This window comes from Molossus molossus, unplaced genomic scaffold (assembly GCF_014108415.1).
Source record: "Molossus molossus isolate mMolMol1 unplaced genomic scaffold, mMolMol1.p scaffold_m16_p_16, whole genome shotgun sequence".
Lineage (NCBI taxonomy): Eukaryota > Metazoa > Chordata > Mammalia > Chiroptera > Molossidae > Molossus > Molossus molossus.
The window spans coordinates 17407184-17413183 of record NW_023425351.1 but is presented as its reverse complement, the minus strand read 5'-3'; positions in this window follow the sequence as shown (position 1 = coordinate 17413183).

Below are 6000 nucleotides of genomic sequence, written 5' to 3'. Positions count from 1 at the left end.
ACAGAAAGCAGAAAATCATTTTAAAATCAGAATAATCATTTAATAACTCAAAATGCTTTCTTCATAAGACACAAATAATCAATGAGGTAATTTGTAGTTTTTGATATGAAGAAGCCCCAACTAGAGCTATTTATATACTATCCAAACTTAACTAAACGAGAACTCTATTTCAGAGTCCCTACACTTTCTAATGTTTGATCCCTAATTCATCCTGCCGGCTAATTTATGATAAGCCCTGTGGTTTTCTAAAATTCTGTTTCTTTTTATGATTGCACAGTATCATATTCCAATACCTAATGGTTTAGATACAATGACTATCGAAATGATAAAGTACAGTGTCCAAAGACTGTGGCATATATTGTACTTGCCCCTTTCTTTCTCAACTAGAAGGGACTCTTTTAGAATATAAAATAAAAATACATTTTAAAACCCATAAAGTAGGAAGAGACAGTATTCTAAGGAACAGTAATTAAAGCTAAGGAGATTATAATGCAGCAAAGGCTGGTTATATCACTTATTTGTGCACTGAAATTGAAATAATGCTGTTCAAAATTCTATTGAAAATATGATTGCTAATATTGGAGATGGCATAAATGAAGCTAAATTTTAATGAGGAGAGAAAATGGAATGAGTCTTCAAGCCTGTGTAATTTGTTCAACTCAGAGCTAAATATATTATCTAAAAATGTATAGAAACTGATATGCTCATCATTCTACAGCACTAAAATGTTAGTGGATTACCAGAAAATATTTCATTACTGATCCTGAAACATGATGATAATGCTTTGGAGCAAAAAGTGAGAATGTCGATGGTTTTTCTTCACAAAGGGCTCGTGTTTATTTTAAAGCTGAATTTCACAAGTGTTGGAATGTTATTTTACACACACACACACACATTCCTGATAGATTACTATTTGTATTTAAAGAATATAATGAACAAACAGCTAACTGAAGTTCAGGATTTCACCAAGATTTAAGTCTATGTTATATTCTGCTGGGAAATGTCTTGAAAATTATAATATATCCTTGATATTTGTTTAAATGTAATGCCTTTGAATTTAGAAATTACACTATTTGAAAAGATAGGGTGTAATGGGAAATATGATTCTCATTAATGGAGAAGATATTTTTCTTGTTGCTGATTTTTTTTCTTTTACTAAAGTGTTACTTAACACTTTTCCTGTTTGTAACACAGTTTGAACCAGGGAACAAATGTGCCCCCAACCAAGGAATCTCCCCTGTTTACTTGCTTACTATTTTTAGAATCACTAGTTAGGTGTCCCTGGAGGCTTGTCTTAACTGATTGAAACACTGCTTCCTTAGAAAGCTGTGAAGAGTTGGGTACCTGGCTTCTACTCCTCCTTTCGGGTAACTTCCTCCTCCCAGCACCTTCTGTGGGAAACAGGAAAGGCGTTTCTAATTCAGTAAAAGAATCCAGAAGCCGCCCTGCTTCTCACTCCTCCCACGGTGTCTACTGCAATCCTGTGTGTATATGTATATGTGTGTATATGTATATGCGTGTATATGTATAAACATATTCACCATTTAGTCATTCATAGGGTCATACCTTCAGAGAATATTGACAAAATATTTACTCTGTGCTGCTGTCTTATTTCTAGGAGTACAAAGTAGAAGAACTGAAATCATACCATGTTTGAATCAAATAAACCTGAAATTAAAATATTTAGTTTATCTGCTTATTATCTGTGTTACCTTAGGAAATTAGAATAAACTCTTCTTTATAAAATGGTGATAATACATGGAACTCCTAGAGTCGACGTAAGAAATAAATAATTACTTTCTGAACAAAGGACATAGTGTTATCAGTGGAGTGTCTTCTGTGTCCCCACCTGTTACTGGTGGAAGTGGAGTTCTTGGGGTGCTGCAGGAACAAGAATGTCCTGAGGCACCCATAGAAGGATGAGGTGTTGTGGGAAGCTTCACTGATGATGTAAAATTAAGGGAGTTTCCTTCCAGGGTCCCATTTCCCTTCCTTTCACAGTAGAAGAAGTCCAGCCTTGTCTAGCAGAGCTAGGATCAAAGCCACTGCCTACAGTTTCTGCTCCATATTAAAGCACAGTCCAGCCCAACATCTGGCTAGCTTGGCTTGTGTTCCCAGCTGCAGTCTCTCGTGTGTGGGGTCCATATGGCCATGCCATGCAGCTTCTGGGGCCACATGGCAGGCTAGTGCAGGTCACAGAGCAACGAGTGCAAGGAAGCAGGAGCAAAGCAAGAGGAACAAGAGAGGGAGAACTCTTTGTCTCAGAGTTCTAACCAGGAGTGTAAGCAATTAAGCCTTCAGGATTTCACTCACTTGCAGTGGCTCTGCCCTCCTAGCCAATGACCTTTGTTCTCCAGGCTATACTGACAGGCAAGCACCTTGCCTATGTCACTCCAACTTTACTGTGCATGCACCCATTTCTCTGTGTGATCCCTTTCCCCAGTGATCTGCAGGGGATGGACTGGTGGTTTCCCTGGGGAGTGTGAAGTTTCAGCTTCCTGGTGAAGCTGCCCAGTTGACCATGCTAATAATGTCCCCCTTGCTTTCTTCCTATTTTAAACATTAACTAGCTAGTTATGACACTAATAATAGTACTTACAATAAGCAATAAATGACAGATACATAGTAATGACTAAGTTCTTATTTGGTAAAAAATAATATCCTCTGTCTCTGCCCCAGAGCTTAGAACCCCACTGGACACATAGTAGCAACCCAGTGAGGATTCATTACATAAAATGTTCATTACATAAATTTTGCCATACTGCTAGGATTGGCACATCAAATATAAGACACTAGTTAAATTTGAATTTATTGTTTATTTAAAATAGACAATGAATAATGTTTTAGTTTAAGTATATCCATGCAATATTTGGGGTATAATTACACTTAATTTTTTTCCTTTGTTTATCTGAAATTCAAATTTAATTGGATAGCATGTATTTTTTATTTGCTAAATCTGACAATTCTACTATTTGGTTTTAGAGAGATGCCTAACATTCAGGTAACTCATATTTTACCTGTAACCTCTATTTTTTTTATTTGATTTGATTTTGTTTTTTGATTTGAAAGTAATTTTACTTTGTACATTTAAATACCTAAGCTAACTGGAATTTATTTTGATAATTAATAGAAAGCATGCTCTCTTTGAATGTTTATAAACATTTCACCCAAATGGTTTCTTATTACCTGCATGCCCTAACAGACAGGTGTATGTCACCTGGGGTCAGAGGAGGACGCAGGGAGGGCAGTGAATGCAGACTGTTCAGCGTGCTGGGTGAGTTAACCAGGGAATCTGTAAGCAGTAATAGCAGTGAGTGGCGCTGGTCAGCTTTTCCTCATCAGCATGTGCATTGTGCACAGTGTTAGTGGTAACTAATACCACTGCGCACCCAGTCCCTCGGTGGGCCACTGTTTTCAGTCACTATGGACAGCTGAGGACCTAGTTATTGGGTGCAGAGTGCTTTTTCTCTAAATGTTTGTGAACTACATTGGAGTCTCACTGAGTGCCTGATCTAGAGCAGCAACTCATCAGCTCTCCTCATTTATTATTATTATTTTTGTATCCAATTTCCCCTTTTTCTTCCAGCTCCTTCATTGAATTGGACCAACCCAAGCCCATTTCCAGGGCTCATCTATTCTCATCTACAGTAATACACCTTGCTTTAAAACTTCATTTTCACTTTTCCCCCTACATCTGTATCAAAACTCTGCCCTGAGGAAATACTTGTCTTACTAATATATGGCCTATTTGTTGGCAAGAACTTTTATCTTAGAATCACTCATTATTTATATATAACCACTGAGAGTCAGACCTTTAGGTTATTGATAAAATAAGACTAAATTTTCATTGGGTGCCAGGTACTCCTCTAAGCACTTTACAAACGAACAGATAAAGAATACTCTTAACTAAACCCTATGCTGTAGGGGTGATCTTCACAGGTGAAGCACTGAAAAGTGAAGCGACCACTGGCCAAGTCGCACAGTGGTTGGATGGTGGAGGCCGAGTTCGAACCCCTATCATTTCAGTCTGTGCCGGGGGCCAATCTGTGTCGGCTTTTTACATCTCTTATCTGATGCCAATTTCAAAAACCGCACGCGGTAAATTTTATTCCTATTTTACAAATGAAGAAATTGCAGCTTGGTGAGACAAAGTCACGTGACCAGATTCACACATCTGGTCAGTGGTGGGGTTGGAATGTGCACCCAGATCCACGGCCACGAGCCCTTCTCATGGCATCTGTGTCAGTATCCACTTCTGCAGGGAGACAGGGTGTAGCTGCCCAGGCCCAGGGAGGCTCAGCGTCTCGTGGGAAGCTGCCGCTGCAGGCGCGAACCCGCCACAGGAAGGCTAGGAGCCAAGTGAGCATGTTCCTCAGCTTTCTAACAGTACCTCGGTGCCCCAGGGCTCTGGGCGTGCTGGCCCTGGACTGTCCGCGGCTCCTGTCCCTCTCCTCCCGCTGCCAGCGCCTGCCCCGTGGGGACCGCCGCGTGCTGGGGCGGCTCACGGCACTGGCGGTGTTCAGAGAATGTCACGTGGAGTATCAGCCCTCTTTTCTTTTGAACCTTTTTAATTAAAAATAAAAACTCACAAACTTTTTTTTTTTCTTTTAGAACATTATTTGCCTTTATTACACTATCATTTGGTCACGAATGTTTTTCTCCCCGGGTTTCCTGTTCAGTGGAAAGAGTATGTTAACAGAAAGAAAACAAATTAAAAACCGTTTGTGCTTGAATTTCTTGATTACGGATTCAGATATACAATTTTGCCCATTTGTTCCTCCCTCTAACTTTTGTGTGCCATCATCTCCTAGCTAAAATTCTGAAAAGGGATGAGACTTCCATTTCGTTTGCTGTAAATCATTACTGTCAGACTCATTTTATTAAACAGAAACACATGGAATTAAAAACATATTCCAGCAAAAACTGTTAACACAGAGCAAAAAATACAGCAAGGAGAGTAAAATTAATGAGGTGGAGACTACGCACTACCATTCCTGCTTGCTGTTTGACTGAAGCTTTCATTTTTCAATCAATTGTTTCTGCATCTGTTAGGCATAAACTTGGAAATTTTTCTTACGTTTATGGGAATGCTTGTAAAATTGCTTTGGATGAAAATACAGGCAGCCAATACTTGAAAACTTTTCTGGGCATTTTTTTTTTTCATATACCATTTAGATAGGAGCTGAAGAGATCAAAGATAAAAGTAAAAATGTGAATGACACAGGCAAGAACTGTTTTTGCAAAAAGGGCTCAAGACTGAGGCAAAAAAAAAAAAAAAGGGTCTATTGGTTTATGTTTTTCCCCATTCTTGCTACAATCATTGTCTCAGGAATGAATTCATATTCTGCATCATTTTCGGTTACCTTTATAGTCTTTCTTACAAGAATGAGGAATGAAAATTTTAATGCCTCATATATTCTATGAATTACTGTAGATGGCTAGACTGCACCACTTTGATCTTTCCTATATTCTGTGGTTTGATTGGATCGTGATGTGAATGGAAAGCAGCACAAAACAAATCAGTTTCTGAGAACGACTTTAACAAGAAAAGGAGAAAAAGTACCTCAGCCCACTTTAGAATATTACATATGTGGCAGTGAGAGTCCAGATCACAGCTCCTGTGTCCAACTCAAAATGATCATAGTCTTTCTGCTTGATACACATTCTGACCTGAGAATTCATTACTAAAAATAGCGATCAAGCTTTGGAACAAATAACAATTTAATATCATTTAGATTTATGTTTTGCTTCCCATGAGTCCTAGCAGCGCCTTGCACACTGCAGGTTGCAGTACATGTAAAATGAACAAATGAATGAATGACTGAATTCAGCAGTAATACCTGAAGGTAAATGGGACTGCATAGATAATTTTTTCTACTCCAATGCATGTTTCTCTAATGCAAATTAGTTTATATTCCGTTAGTAAATCGAAGAATTATGTTATTATAATGCGGAAATTGTGTTGGTTCATAAGCAGTATTTCAGAGCATTTTAATGATT